This window comes from Planococcus citri, chromosome 5 (assembly GCF_950023065.1).
Source record: "Planococcus citri chromosome 5, ihPlaCitr1.1, whole genome shotgun sequence".
In the NCBI taxonomy this organism is placed as follows: Eukaryota; Metazoa; Arthropoda; class Insecta; order Hemiptera; family Pseudococcidae; genus Planococcus; species Planococcus citri.
This window is the reverse complement of record NC_088681.1, coordinates 56,229,598-56,245,253: the sequence shown is the minus strand read 5'-3', so window position 1 is coordinate 56,245,253 and position 15,656 is coordinate 56,229,598. Positions and strand designations below refer to the sequence as shown.

At 32.9% G+C, this 15,656-nt stretch overlaps 1 protein-coding gene across 9 annotated transcripts in view; it reads right to left on the bottom strand.

Moving 5' to 3' along the window:
* LOC135846637 (BTB/POZ domain-containing protein 2-like) overlaps positions 1 to 15,656 on the bottom strand; it is a 136,954-nt gene that overhangs the window by 62,150 nt on the left and 59,148 nt on the right. Inside the window, exon 1 of one of the 9 annotated variants that reach the window (XM_065365848.1) lies at positions 6,419 to 6,619. The exons of 7 other annotated variants lie outside the window; for them this stretch is intronic. The gene's annotated coding sequence lies outside the window, so the exon portion shown is untranslated. Of the gene's footprint in view, positions 1 to 6,418; positions 6,620 to 15,656 lie in introns of those variants that run through there. One more of the 9 variants, XM_065365846.1, reaches the window with a different exon arrangement.

Genomic DNA, 15,656 nt, shown 5'->3' with positions numbered 1-15,656 from the left:
GGAAAAAGAAGAGGGAAGGGATTTGTCTCCAAACTGGCTGATTGTGTCTCATTGTACATATTAAATATTTGAGCATATGTTTCCCACGTGAAATGTAGAAGCATATGAGTGAATGATCGAAGAGCTAACGTAAGACCAACATTCTCATTCTCCTATACTTACCCCTCTCTGAAATTGAAAAATATTCCTAGGTACAGTATGGCCAGAGTTGCACCCACTTTGAGCCACTTGATTGGTTACCTACTCGTATTTGAGTTCTTTCGACTCTTTGACTCCTCTTTTAAAAGGAGATGTTTTGAAGATGAGAGTCGTTCTACTTCACTTCTCACAAAAATAATGCTCATTTCATTTTGGTTTAAAAAATATACTTCCCTATATAGGTAGTCGGATATTTAAACTTTAAAACTGTCAATAAGGTTCAACCTCGTCAAAATTTGAAAACACTCGGGAAATTCAATATGTAAGCGTAATCCTTGCGTAATATAGGTAAGCTGAGTACTTTAACATGAAGGTACATACTTGGAGATTACCTCGTGTTTGAATTTATCGTAATAATTATTATTATTACACTTCTACTTCTACTACAGTTCGTTCATCTTGTTCGAAAGTGAAAATACGACGTAATTAACGATATCTTTTTATGAGTCATTAAGTCTACGTACAAATAAATTTATCAACACGGTTCTTAAAATTAAGGATTTTATAGTAGATTTTTTAAAACTTAATTTTCAATTTTTTGGGAAAAAAGAGAAGGCTAACTTAAGCCAACAGAAAATAACTGCCTATAAGCTACCTACGTTTAGGTATATAAATTAGTTCAAAATCGTACATATGTAAATACAGCTTTTCATTAAACAAAAAAAAAAAAAAATAGCTTCCTGAATCCTGAAGTGGATTGCAACAAAGTGACCTGAGTTGAAATTTCATTATATATTTACTTTTTGAATTCATTAATTAAGCCAAAACATCAAACGATAGGAAAATATTTTGGAACACAGTGGTGCCAATTCTAAAAGCTCAGAAAATTGTATACGTATATAAGTTTTAGACTGTTTTATTTCTAAGTACATACTCAACTCATCCCAACTGACATAAAAATTTTTGAACTTGACTATTAGGAATCGAGAGAGAACCCTAAAACACACCACCATCAAAAATTCAAAATATATCTCAGGTTAAAATTCATTTTTTTAGATTTTTGACAAGTTTTTTTAAAAATTCAAATGACTCTTTAGATACCTACTTATGAATGAAAAAGAAGGTCTAAATTTGATCAAATCGACATAAAAGGCTAAAAAACTTGTAATTTTGTTTCTGACATATTGAGTCGATTGATGATAGTTTCGAACTTACGAATCGTTCTAGAGCCTCCGGCAGATCTTTAATTTTCCATTTATTGAAAAAACGTACCTGTAAGTAGGGTGAAAATTGAATTCATCGCCTGGTAAATTACCCTTTTTTGTGGTCCTTTCGATCGACTTGGGCACATATTTTCAAAATCTTTTCGCAGAAGTTCAAATCCAAAATTTTCTCCAGCGATTATTTTTTCAAAAACAAAAAGAATAAAAAATGAAAAATTCATCGTTTGTGAACGTATATCAAGTAACGGAGAAAACGTCTGATTTCGAAACCATCATCAATCGATTTTGATTTTTTAAAATCAGAAATAGCCAAAATTTGAATTTTCAAAAATTCGACAAAAATTAAAAAATGAATGTCAGCACCTAAAGTTTTACTGCAGGTGTTTTTCGGGGTGTTCTTTTGATTACATTTTATCAAGTTCAAAAAATGTTGTGTTGGGTGTAATATTCTCATGATCCCCAATTCTCGTACAAAACGTAATGGATTTTAGGGCACCGTGTCAAGTCAAAAAATGAACCGATATTCAAACTCAACGCCCTGGAAAACTCGTCAATTGAGAATCAAGATATCTCACACTTGATATTGAGAAAATCATATGGTGGAGGGGATGGGGGTTGAGGTACACTGCGTGTCATACGAGTAGAAAAATAATAATATCTGTGGATATTCGAACTGTCATAAGAAACCCAACGAACGACATGTCACATAAATTGGCAGGAATAAAATTGGAATGAAATTACTTACTCGTGAAAAATTTCAAGTGCACCTTTGCATAACAAACACTAATGAATTTCATTATATTTTTTATCATGGACGATCAGGTTAAGGAGGTATATTTAATGGACTCGGTAAAATTACATTCTAAATCTTACGTTTTCAAGTCTTTAATTCTGATTCTGAGAACCGTTTGACCCCGAAATCAAAATGGCACCGTTCTAAGAGAAACAGAGACGATGAAGCCCAAGATTTCGAAAAATGCAATATGGATATCAACCTCTCTATGGAATTCCGCCAAATGAAATATTGTACCAACAGGCAACAGATTCACCTCTTCTAAACCAGTCTCCCAGATATGCGCCCTCTAAAATAGGTGCATGAGTAATGAGTATAGGTTCGCAAAAATTGCACATAATGACAAAATTACGAAGCTCGTCTCCTTCCTTATCCCCGTAGAGAATCGCCCATAGACGCCTACACTGAAAGTAAATATGTATCGATAATATTTTTAAAATATTTTGTTTGTTAAATTTCAACTTGACACAATTTTATTAAAAATTACACGAATTTACACAACGTTTTGCCACATTACACCTTCACCTGAAGGTACGAATACGCAACACTTGAGTTTGATATTCTACTTCGTAGAAGGGTGGTTGTAAAAAATATACTGAAATAAATGAAGATGAACAGTTAATATAAAATCGGTTGGATACTGAATTCGAATTCAAAACTCACAGAGAAAATACCTTACCTAGCATTTTGAAGTTGGTGGAAACTATATGAAGGTTTTTTTGCGCAACCGAAAATTTACGGTCCGATATGAGAAAGAATACCAATTTGGCCGAATAAAACGGAAGATGAGAAAACAATTTTGCCAGTTCACATTACTTACACTTACAAATACTTCAGTAATAGTCTTCTTACAGGGTCATTCCACGTCAATTCAACCAAAAAGTGGTAAGGAGGGTCGGCGATTTTTTTTTGAAATTTTTCCTGTGGAAAGACCTTCCAAAGGGATGACCAATGGCGCAAATTGCAGCCCACTAGTCCTTTTTTAAAGGCTGCTAGGGGGTATCAAAAGTTTTCAGTGAACTTGAAATATCATCTATTCCAGCAGTGGATTAGGTACCTACTCGATAACCGTGATACCTACCGAAATGGAACTTTTTCCAATAGTTAGGGGGTTTGAAAGGCTTTTTGATGACTTCATAAAAATTAGTGTTGCCACTTTTTTTTGTACGAAAAATTAACTTGAAAAGTTTCAAAACGTAGTTTTCATATCGTTCCGATTCTCAAAAATTCTGAAAAAAATATATTATGGACTACTTTTTATGCTGAACAACATATTGAAAAATTGAGATGGCTTTGTGTCGTAAAGTCGATTTAAAAAAATTGAAAGTTTGCGAACAAATACGATTTTTCGATTTAAAACATGAAAAAAAGTTTTGATTGGTGAAGTTGACCCTATTTCACTCAAATTTTTGCATATCCGTTGAAAAAGTTGAAAAAAATCCTTCAACTCGATGAAATGACTTCATCACAAAAAAATCAAAATTCTGAGTGAACTGAAAGAATAAACGAATTTTCATTTTTTTGCTACGAGTGTAATTTTCATCAACTTTTTCATGAAATACGTCAAAAAGAGGTCATAACTAGACAACTGAATAAATTTAAACTTTTTTTGATGTTTGGAGTTGAAAATTTAATTTTTTCGAATTTTGATTTTTTTGTGTTATTTCATCGAATGAAAGAAGTTTTTCAACTTTTCCAACGGATACGTAAAAACAGGGGTCAGATAGGTCAACTTCGCCAATCAAAACTGTTTTGCATGTTTTAAATCAAAAAAATCAAATTTTTTCGCAAATTTTCAATTTTTTTAAATCGACTTTACGACATAATGCCATTGCAATTTTTTAATATGTTGTTCAGCATGAAAAGTAGTCCATAATATATATTTTTCAGAATTTTTGAGAGTCGGAAAGATATGAAATCTACGTTTTGAAATTTTCCTAGCTAATTTTTCGTACGAAAAAAGTGGCAACACTGATTTTTATGATGTCATCAAAAAGCTTTTTAAACCCCCTAATTATTGGAAAAAGTTCCATTTTGGTAGGTATCGCGGTTATCGAGTAATCCTTTGCTGAAATGGATGATATTTTAAGTTCACTGAAAACTTTGACACCCCCCGACTGCCTTTAAAAAAGTGCTAGAGGGCTGCGATTTGCGCCATAGTCATCCCTTTGGGACGTCTTTCCACAGGAAAAATTTCAAAAAAATCGCATGCCCACCTCACCACTTTTTGGTTGAAAAAAACATACTGCGAGATTCTTCAAAACGTAATTGAACATACTTATTAAAAATTCAGTAACTAATACTTATGTAGAATGATCACGATTTTTTCATTTTTAGTTATTGGGAAATTCATAAAAAAGAGGTTTGCTTTTTAAATATAAATTCGAAAAAGTATCATTTTTTGACAATTATCCTTAAAAAGCATTGTTTTTTTCTATTGTTAAAATTTCACTTTTAATAAAATTTATAAAAAGTCTTTGGTCAACTTTTTTTTTAAATTGTTCAAAAATCTATCTGTCTTGCCAGAAATTGTTAATAGATTTTTTCGCAATACATAATTATTAATAAGTCTTGAAAGGGTCTTTATTGGCTTATATCTAATTCTCAAAAAGTTCCGCTCTTGGCTAACATTGTGATTCTTCCTTTTCACCAAAAATCGTGAATGATTATGTGGCTTTTTCAAAAATTAACAAAAAAAATATTGTTTTACCGCAAAAAATTCCAATAGGTAGGTACTTAATTTCAATTTTCAACACCAAAATTTATCCTAAAGCGTCACTTTTTCTCCAAATGTAGGCTATTCTAAAAAGTAAAAACACTCAATCACTCTCATCAAAATTCAAAATAATGACCTGTTTTTCAATAAAAGTTGGGGGAGAGTATTACCTATCTTTCTTTCCAACAATTGGCGAAAACTGCTGGTTTCATTTCTTAAAAAGTTTACAAAAATGTTCACTTTTTGGCATACCAAAAAAGACTCGTTTTTTACCCTATTGTTTTACTTAATAAAATAGACAAAAATAATTGCAAAAAAAAGTAGACTACTTACATAATTATTACTATACTTTTGCTGAACTAAAATTGGCAATGGCAATGTTTTTTGTTGTTTTTTTTTTTTTGAATTTACAAAAATGTTTTGTTTTTCAAAAAAAAAAAATTCATTTTTTCATCGGAAATTACCAAAAATCTCTTCTTTCGCTGTAGTCTGAACTAAAATGACTCGATCTGCTGCACCCTCCGCATAAATTGGTGAAAACTTTCAACCTTGGCTATATAATGACTCGATCTGTCACACAATTTTGAGCCTTCACTTAGCTTTTAGCATCAACTTTTGAAATTTCTAAAAAAAAAAGCTAAGCAAAAGCTGATTACCTAAAATAACAACCTCTGGAAAGAAAGGCTTTAAAGTGTATATGTGCAAGTTTGTGTTGAAAGCACAAAAAATTGTGTAGTAAGCTGAAAAAAGTTCAATAAATGATTAAGCCACATTTGATGGGTAGACAAAAATACCTATGTTGTACCCTGAAAGATCTAAGTTAAAAAACAATTTTTGACAGAAAAAACTTTCAAAAGTTGACGGTAAAAGCTCAACGAAAGCTTAAAACTTTGTGACATGAGGTAATGTTGACGATGCACCCTGAATGTTTTTTAAAAATGAAATCAACTTTTTATCCTAATTTCGTTTCACATTTTAAAATTTAGTAAATGGTTTTTTGAGCTTTTTTTCAGCTCGTGTTGAGAATTGTTTAACTTTCCACATAAACATGCATATCTAATTTAAAATCTTTCTATCAAGTGGCTGTTTATCAAAATCGATTCTGCTGTTGTAGAGATCTTGCTGTGACAAAAAACTGCATGACTTATACCTAATGAACTTTCAACTACGGGTCAAAAGCTTTTTTTTGAGACATCGTCGAGCAAAGTCGGTGAAGCCGTTGCTGAGATCCGGTCATAATTTTAATATATAGATTAGAGATGCCAAGAAGGAACACGCCATGTATACCTAACAACATTATACGTAGATAAGTCATGCTTCTTGCTACCTGCTACCTCAACCCATCCATGATTAAAAATTTCTGCAAGCTATGTGCCTTTCCAGGCACCAGAAACTGTACTACAAAAATAGCCCTACAGCCACAATACCTACCTACACAACAAATTGAATGCAATACTGCGTAACATACTATTCAAACACCCATCCTATACATATAGATTTATATAATACATAGTAAAGAAGAGCAAAAAAAAAGAGGCTCACACTTACTCGAATAAAAACGTGTACTGATGCAAGGGACGCATTTTTCTCATTCAATAAAACACATAGAGGCGCTGCGCCAGAGAACACATACACAAAAGAGAGACGATATAATGAAAATTGAAAAAGGAACTCGACCAAGCACGTGTGTACGTTCGACCTATATTTTAGCATATAGGTAATCGGTTTATATCGAAATGAATATCCGAGTTCACTCAATGCACGTAACTTTTAAAGTACCTAGATTTACGTAGTTCTAATAATACGATAAGTAATTACAATCGCGAATCAAAAAAATTGAAACACATCAGAGAAGACGTTTCATTAACCGGGTAATAAGCTCACGTGTGAGTAATGAGTACCTATTAGGTGAAGAGGGAAGGGAGGTATCTCGACGATTAACTAAAAAGTAAATATTGGGGTAAAAATTCTTGCAAATATCAATATTAGTCATTGTGTAGATAAACAGTCAAAGACGAAGGAAATTTTTTTCACCCGAGTCGAGAATACTGTATCGGTTAGTTTTATCTGTATTACCTTCACCTTGAACGTTGTTAACGTTTTGGAAGTACATATACAGTACGCGATGTGTGTATTTAGGGATCGGTCTGCGGTGATTTTGCAAACACTGACGCTCTGACAAGAAACTGTCGTATTGAACACCTAAGAAAAAAGTAACGCGATCTTAGAAACAAATCGCTGATCGCAATTATTACTCCATTAATCACAGATAAAAAATCTATTCTCTATATGAAATTACAAATACAACAATAGCCCGGATGGAGAATGCGAATCTATGTGTGTGTGAGTTTTATACTTATGTATAAGTACATTGTACTTTTGGTATGCTGTGCTTTCTGTATCAGTCAATTCCCTTGATCTTTCAATACTTGGATCGATAATGTCTAGATCTATAGGTACCTCTAGACGTACGAAATTGAAAATATTTCAAATTGCATTTCATCTCAGTCCTCAGATACGATTCAGATATGGTGAATGGTAGTGGGTGCTCGTCGAATACGATTTTATAAGGGCTATATAGGATTATAGGCTACAGATCTGTGTAATATGTAAGCTGAAGACATTGGAAGAGTTTATATTTTATTATACGAGAGTGAAAACTAACCTTGTCGATAGTAATTGCCTAATTAACTGCAACCACAACCGCATTGATATTATTTAGATGTAAATTTTGTTACGTATTTCATTTTATTCGTATTCATCGTTATCGTCATTAGCCTACAATAGGTATGAAAATTACGTGGATTGTGAAGTTTTAAACAATAATATGGATTTTTTTCAATTGAAGGAATGTGATTGAGGGGGAGGTAGGGTCATTGTCGATAAAGGATCATCGAAAATATTACCTACTTACTTACTATGAAAGAGGAGAGAAAGACGAGTTCAATAACCTCGAAAACTTTGAACTTTTGGAACATGATGGTTATGTCGAAAAATCGGGCTAGTAACCTAGTTGTAAGATGATAAATTTGATCAAAATCGGTTCAGCCGTTCCAGAGAAATTTCATTTTTAATGAATTTTGTGCAAAGTCACCCTGCAAATTTTGTCGCTCGATGAACTCTGAAGCTGGGAACTTTTGAAACATGATGATGATGACAAAGTGTTAGGCAAGTATCCAAGGGGTGAAATTTTAAATTTCATCAAAATCGGTTAAGCCGTTCTTGAGAAATTAATTTTTGAATTTAATGATTTTTTTATGTGCCATTTTATCACATGAAATTTATCGATTTTCGTAATTATTTCGAAATTCAAATATTCGCGGATGAATTTTTGAAATTCGAGTTCGACAAAAATTCGAAGATATTTTTAGTGATACGATGGACTTTTAAACGATACGTTTATCGATCAATTTCACGAACATAGAAATGAAAATTTATCGATTTTCTGATTTTTGTAATAATTTCAAAATTCGAATATTCGCGGATGAATTTTTGAAATTCGAGTTCGACAAAAATTCGAGGATATTTTTAATGATACGATGGACGTTTAAACGATACGTTTATCGATCAATTTCACAAAAATAGAAATGAAAATTTATCGATTTTCTTATTTCAAATATTTTAACATGTATACTTTTTAAAAATTCGTTTTGGTGAAGTACAGGGATAGCCCTGTGGCGAAGGAACTGGCTTGATGTGCGGAAGGTCCGAGGTTCGATACTTACCCCTAGCTCAAAATTTTAAAAAAATTTTAAACGATTTTCAATTTTTGCGAGTTGATTTTTGACAGAAAATGTTGAAATTGATCGATTTTCTTATTTCGAATGCACGCGGATCAATTTTGGACTCGATAATTACCTACTCAAATTATTTGCGAATAATTAACCAAAAATTAATTAAATGAATAAATTCATTCGCGCATGATTCATCAACAATTGATCAATTTGTTCGTGTATAATTAACCAAAAATTAATCAAATAATTCGATTCGTTCCCGAATGATTTATTAACAATTGATTAATTTATTCGTCAATTCGTTCACGAAAAGATTCACAAAAAATTAATACAATGAATAATTCATCAACAATTGATTAATAGATACGTCAATTTGTTCGTGAACGATTCACTAAAAATAAATTGAATAAATCGAGTCGTTCGCGAATGATTCACAAAAAAAATTCAATCCATTCGTGCATGATTCGCCAAAAAAACTTCAATCCGTTCGTGAATGATTCACCAAAAATCGAGTAAATGAATCGATTCGTTCGCGAACGAGTCGCTTGTACGAATCGATTCGTTTGCAAACGAGTCACTTGTACGAATCGATTCGTTCGCGAACGAGTCATTTATACGAATCGATTCGTTCGCGAACGAGTCATTTATACGAATCGATTCGTTCGCGAACGAGTCACTTACACGAATCGATTCGTTCGCGAACGAGACACTTACACGAATCGATTCGTTCGCGAACGAGTCACTTGTACGAATCGATTCGTTCGCGAACGAGTCATTTATACGAATCTATTCGTTCGCGAACGAGTCACTTACACCAATCGATTCGTTCGCGAACGAGTCACTTGTACGAATCGATTCGTTCGCGAATAATTTAGTAACTATTCATTAACTCGTTCGCGAATGATTGACCTACAAATCAATCAATTTATTTACTACCTAAATCGCCAATTGTTAGTAAATGATTCGATTCGATTGTAAACAGATCAATAGCTGTAAAATTGTTTCAAAACTAGTGAATCAATTCGTTCGTAATAAATTTTTATTCAAAGAAAAGTCGGTTTTCTCACGCTAAATGCGTGAGTGTTTTTTAAACTCGTTTGTCAGATTTTCAAAAATTATTATTCTTGCGAAGCACCATTCAATCCAAATTCCAAAGCAGTGAGCTCGAATTCGAAACACTTCAACACCCAAAAGAAGTTCAAAGGACGCTAAATGGAGAATTTATTGCCCCAAAACATAGGTACTAGCATTTTAGACCTATTATAAATACCTACCTACTTTTTTTTTTTTTGGCAACTTCAACAGTTCACAAAATAAAATTTTCACATCAAGACCCGATTGGAATGAAACAAGGTCAAATGTCGTAAGATTTTTGAATTTGAAAATTTTTCATTACAGAATTTTTGGAAATTTGGATTTTAAGATTTAATTTCCAACAGAAAAAAAATGTCCATTTTTGATGACAATTATGACGCATGAAGAATAATATAGGAATTTAAAAAATTTTACAAAAAAGTCAGGTTACCTGTCAAAATTCAAAGTTTGATGATCACTTTTGTAATCATTTTTTGTAAGACTTCTAAATTTCTGCTTTGAAAAAATGGGCTTTGCTTACTTACATTCTGATTTTCTCCTTCAAATTCCAAAATGAAATTTCAATAAATCAAAGTTTTTTGCAATTTTTGCATTTTACAAAAATTTTTATTGCATCCAAAATGAAAATTTTTTCCAGTTCAGAACATTGGTATAGGTACTTACAATTTTCATTTTGGTCAAGAATTTTATTTTTTTGCCTTTTTTAAAATCTATTTTTAAAATTCTATGATAACATTTTTTCGAAATGGAAACTCTCGCGAAATGACTTCATATAAATTGTCGACATTTTCAAAAAAAAAGGGGGAATTATATCTTGCATTTTTCGGAGGAAGAAGGAAGAAATTAGAAAAATTTTCAGATAGCAAAATTTTTATCAACATGACTTTCTGTTTCGATCAAATTTAGTTATTTGGAAATCAACATAATTGATTTGGAACGGCTACAAACGGCTACAAAAAGGGACGGCTTGACCAAAAGTGAAATTTTCCAGGAAAAGTGATTGAAATTTTCTGGAAATTTTTTTCAAAAGAATTATTTTAGACCTATCTATAATGTTTTTTCAAATATTTTTTGCAGCTTTATATTAGGTATATATTTTTATTTTCCCTCCTTTTCTAATACAAATTTTGAAAAATGAATCATTTCAAGTCGTGTAATTTTACACGAGAAAGTGTTGTGTTTTTTGAACAGTTTTTCGACTTTTTTTTTGAAATGCTTCAATTAAAACTGAAAATACATAAGTGTTGATGAAATCTTGGATGTTGGGATCTGTGGGAGGTTCCATTCGATTCTCAAAGAGCTCCTGTCTCCTACCAACACCCCCCCCCATATATTTAATGCTTTTACTGCTAGAAAAAAACATCCAAAAACATGGGAAATTGGAAGAATTGAGAGGAGTTTGATCAAACTTTTCAAAGAGAGACAGCGGTTCAATGGTCTTTTCAAGTCATTTTTGAAAAAAAAAAAACTCTTCGCCCAACCTTGCTCCTAGGTCAATTTGTGGAAGCTCCAGCGATGATATAAAATCAAAAGCTGTACTCAAAAAGGCTCCAAAACCACTTTTTTGTTGCTACAATGGGGTGGGAAGGGGTTGAAAAAAAAGCCCCATGTTACGTACTAAATTTCAGCCTCCCACGTCAATTTGAGGACCGTTTGAAAAACCGTGAAAATTGAGGAAATTCACTTTCTTTTACTCAGCTGCAAAGGAGTGGAGAAGAGTTGAAGAATTGGAACCCTCAAAAGACACATCTAGGACACCTTCTAGATGTAAATGCAAAATTTCAGCCCCCTAAGTCAATTTGGAGAGGCTCCAGTGACGATAAAAAATCCTAACCCGGTAAAAAAAAACAAAACAAAAGCAAAATCCAGTTCTTGTAACTGCAAAGGGGCTGAGAAGGGTTGAAAACTCGACACCCCCCGCCCCCGCAAACATTCAGGGGGCACCCTCAGAATGTGTGCGTCAATTTTGAGAAGCAGGCTGAACGTGACACAAGATTCATCAAGGTCAAAAAAAAAATGAAAAAACCTGTTTTTCCTTCCAAATTGTTCTAATGTTAACAAGTTTTGATTTCTTATTGTCTGAATTTTAGTTAAACTTTTTTTAAACCATTTTCACTCCCTTCACTCGCTCCCAAAAATTTGCACATCTGCGAATCATGGGCCATAGATCATCCGCCTATACTGGAACACCTTCAATCCGATCTCAAAACAAGGATAAATACCTAATTTGAGCGAATTTTGGTGAAATGCTTTTGGCTGAGATGTTCTCATAAGTTATAGTGGAGCAAAAAAAATGCGGGCATCCAAAAAATCGATGGAAATAAATTTTTGGGGTCTCAAAAAACAAATTTTGTGAGCTGGTCTCACTCCAAATTCCGGAATCACGATGATGAGACTTTATACCTGGGCTTGATTTTCTCTTGGTTTTAAATACCAACTTACCTATACCTTGGAGATTTCAAGGTTACAAAAAAGCTAAAAGGATGAAATTTTTAATGATTTTTGGCAAAAAGCGAGACTTTGACAAAAAAGTAAGCCTTGTTGGAACTTTATGCAAAAAGCTGAGAATTCTGACAATTTTAACAAAAAACAAGACTTTTTTGCAATCATTGGCAGGAAATTAATCTTTCGCAATCTTCGTTAAAAATGGGGAAATTTTTTTCAATTTTTCGGTTAAAAACGATACTTTTTTTGACAAAAAGTATTCCCATTTCAATGATTTTGGTTACTTTTTGAAAAATTTTCCATTCCATTAAGCGACTTCTTTCACCTTTAATATCACATAAAGTGAAATTTTTTCAATGTAAAAAGATACAACCCAACGACTTCCCATTCTATTAAGCGAATTATTCTAAATAAGCTGCACCTACTGTATTTACTTATTTAGAAAGTTTTTGGGAGTTGAAAATATGTATTTAAAGATCAAAAAATATCTTACCTTGCTTACCCACTTTTCAGAGTAAATGTAAGTTTTATTTTTTTGGTTGGTATTTGTGTATGTAAAAATAAATCTTAATTAGGTAGTTTTTTTTTTGCAGCTTACAATCTGTAGGTAGGTATATTTTTGCATATACAAATTCACTCGGGTTGGTGTGTGCATTTAATGAAAAATTAGACCCTACCTATTTATAAATTAAGGACCTGATACTTAATAAATTACCTATTAACTTATACCTACCAATATTATTTTTGAAATATTAAAATGAAATAAAAAATTTTATTCGCAAAGTTGGTTGCAAAATTATAAAATTGATCGTTATACTCTACTCATTTATAAATTGAAAAATTATGATCTTAAATGAGCAAAGATGAGCTTGAAACCAGTGCCCATAATGCCTGAAACAAAACTATATAAATGAGGATAAAGTTGAAAAAATTTTCAAATCTACAATATTTTTTGATACAAGTTGTCAACGTTGACATTATACCAACTTCTAGATGGCAAATAAAAACTATCTAACTGGATCAATTGGCACAGTAATTCATCAAAAGACTAATAACTCGAGTGAAATTTTTCAAAAAAAATTGAAAAGTTATCCACAGAAAAAATCAAATTTTCTCATTTTCACGACTCGAGTGGGCCACTTCTTGAGTTAGCGTTCACAATTTACAAACCGTACTCTACAATGAGAAAAACACCTCGCCAATTTTGAAAGGAAAATATTGCCCGGTCTTTCTTTACACACCTATAGCTGATAGAAACCCTCGTATTTCCGGCCTGAGTCATTCGAAGACGAAAAAAACATCTTAATCACACACCGCACACCACGCCAAGCACGTCCAAAACTCGTCATTTTCTGCAGCCAAAGTAAATATTAAACCCTGCGTTTTGTTTAAATACTAATTTAAGTATGGGTACCTCGGACAGAGAAAAATGAACTTTTCTTTCATTTGGAACGAAAAAAAAAAATTGCACAACTTCGATGATTATTTAGTATAACATTTATCTTGGTTTATTTGCTTTCTAATAACGTGCCCAAAATCTCTCCCTTTCCTCTCTTACCTACCTCACCTCACCTCGTCATAATTTTCAGCAAATACCAGACTACACTGTAGAATGAAAACAGAGAAAAGTATTTGGCAAATGCGCAAAAAAAAATTGAATCATTGGTTATGTGAGATGACGCGAAATGGTATTTATTTACTCTTATTCATTTCATCAACACATGCATTTATACACAATATAATTTGACGACAAATCGTAGGCGTATCTTCGTCTCCCCTCGAGAGTTGAGATAATCTCTTATTGCGACGACTAGGAAATCGGTACTCGATTCATAATTCGATAAAAATTACGTACAATGTGTTTTTTTAATCGAACACGAGTCTCGAATATCGATCGTGGTCGAGCTTATCTCAAGTCTTAAGTCTACAGTCTACACTACGATATAAATGAAAGAGTGCATTTCGCGGTACATTCATGATCATCACAGAGAGAGAGGAAGAGGTGGTGGGTGGGTTGGGTACTCGACCGTAGAGACTTTTTGATGAATGGAGACAAGTCATAATGTTATGTACTGTATTTACCTATACTCGTGTAATGTAAATATAATATGTATGTACGTACGTAATTAATGTAATTTGACGATGAAGGGGAAATGAGCGATGTCGTGATGGAGGGGTTCCTCTCCTGTGGATGGTACAGATACTAGGTACTTGAAAAAATTTACATTTCGTTGTGAAATTATCGAACCGTTAAAGGGTTCAGAAAATCGATACCTAATATTTCGAACAATTATTATGAATTTCATCAGAAAAAAACAATGAATTCCAATAATTCTTTTTCGGATTCTTATTTTGAATTTTGAAATGCATCATACATAAAAATTTGGAGATAACTATTTTTCAAATAAACAGAAAAAAGCAAAAAAAAAACCTAAAGGAATGCGAAAATGCAAAATGTTTACAAGAGAACTTGAATGAACCTAACCCAGTTGACCACATGCTAGCAAAAAGCTAGCGTTTTATTCGCGTTTTGATAAGTTGCTAGCAATTTACTCGCCTTTTGTGGCCAGCAATAATTATCTCGCTAAAAGTAAGCGATTTTCTTGCAGTTTTTCGCTAGCAAATTCAATTCTAGCAATTTTCGAGCTGTTTTCCAGCGACTCTCAGCTAGCTTTTACTTCACTTTAACTTGCTCGCCTTATGCTAGCGTATTACTGGCGGATACTTGCTCGCAATTCTATGCTAGGACAGTTCAAGCAATATTCTCGCATATCTCAGCTAGCTTTTACTTCACTTCATACATGCTCGCCTGATGCTAGCGTATCACTGATGGATACTTGCTTGCAATTCTATGCCAAGAAAGTTCAAGCAATATTCTCGCATATCTCAGCTAGCTTTTGCCTCACTCTATACCTGCTCGCTTAATGCCAGCGTATCACTGACTAATATGTTACCTGCTCACAGTTTTATGATAGGAAACTTCAGGTAATATTCTTGCATCTCTGAGCTAGCATTTACTTAGCCATCTGGCTCTAGAAAAATGTAAGCATATCTCTAGTTTCTTGAAGCTTCCAGCTACTTTTAGGAAATTCTGAAATTTTGTGAAAATTTAAAGTTTCAAAAATCTGCTGGAGGCTTCAGGAATTTTCAAAGAGTCGCTGGAGGCTCCAAAACGACTTGAAATTCACCTGCAGTACTTCGTAGCGTATTGAAATTAGTTTTCAGAATAAATTTGAGCTTTACAACTTCAATTTGAGTTTCAAAAATCTGCTGGAGGCTCCAGAACTGCTCAAAACAAGTTGAAACCGTTTCCCATCGATTTGGCATGTCGAAAATAGGGTATATCCCAAATGTCAGGTTTCTTGGTCAATTTGGTAAAATTTTGATTTTTTCTCACATTTTGGCCAAAATTTGATTTTTGAAAATTCACCAAAAATCGAAAAAGGTACTTTACCACTTGAAATTTTGACAGGTGATGAATTTTTGCATGATCTTTCGATCTATGTTTGTAA